Source organism: Microtus ochrogaster, unplaced genomic scaffold (assembly GCF_000317375.1).
Source record: "Microtus ochrogaster isolate Prairie Vole_2 unplaced genomic scaffold, MicOch1.0 UNK45, whole genome shotgun sequence".
Lineage (NCBI taxonomy): Eukaryota > Metazoa > Chordata > Mammalia > Rodentia > Cricetidae > Microtus > Microtus ochrogaster.
This window is the reverse complement of record NW_004949143.1, coordinates 27705-28218: the sequence shown is the minus strand read 5'-3', so window position 1 is coordinate 28218 and position 514 is coordinate 27705. Positions and strand designations below refer to the sequence as shown.

At 56.8% G+C, this 514-nt stretch overlaps 1 protein-coding gene across 1 annotated transcript in view; it reads right to left on the bottom strand.

The window, feature by feature from the left end:
* The window catches only part of Pnma5 (PNMA family member 5), a 6297-nt gene extending 6077 nt beyond the window's left edge, over positions 1-220 (bottom strand). The window contains 1 exon segment of the mRNA XM_026777072.1: positions 207-220. The gene's annotated coding sequence lies outside the window, so the exon portion shown is untranslated.
* Positions 221-514: the final 294 nt, after the last annotated feature.

Here is a 514-nt window from a genome sequence, read left to right as displayed (position 1 = left end):
CTCATTGGTTCCGGAAACAAGAGAACGGCCCCAAGCACCGCCCTTTCCCTTTCCTGTGACATTCTGAACCACTGCTCTCATTGGTTCCGGCAACGAGAGAACGTCCCCCAAGCAGAGCCCCTTACCCCGTTCCTGTGACATCCTGGAACACCCGCTAGTTCATTGGTTCCGGCGACAAGAGAACGGTCCCAAGAACCGCCCCTTACCCCGTTCCTGTGACTTCCTGGACCACCTGCTATCTCAGTGGTTCGGCTACAAGCCAGCCGTCCCAAGCACCGCCCCTTCCCCCGTCCCGTACATTCTTGGACCACCCGCTATCTCATTGATTCGGGCGACAAGTCAGCCGTCCCAAACACCGCCCTTTCCCTTTCCTGTGACATTTTGTAGCACTGGATATCTCATTGGTTCCGGCGACAAGAGAACGGCCCCCCAAGCACCGCCCTTTCTCTTTCCTGTGACATCCTGGACCACCCGCTATCTCATTGGTTCCAGCAACAAGAGAACTGTCCCCAAG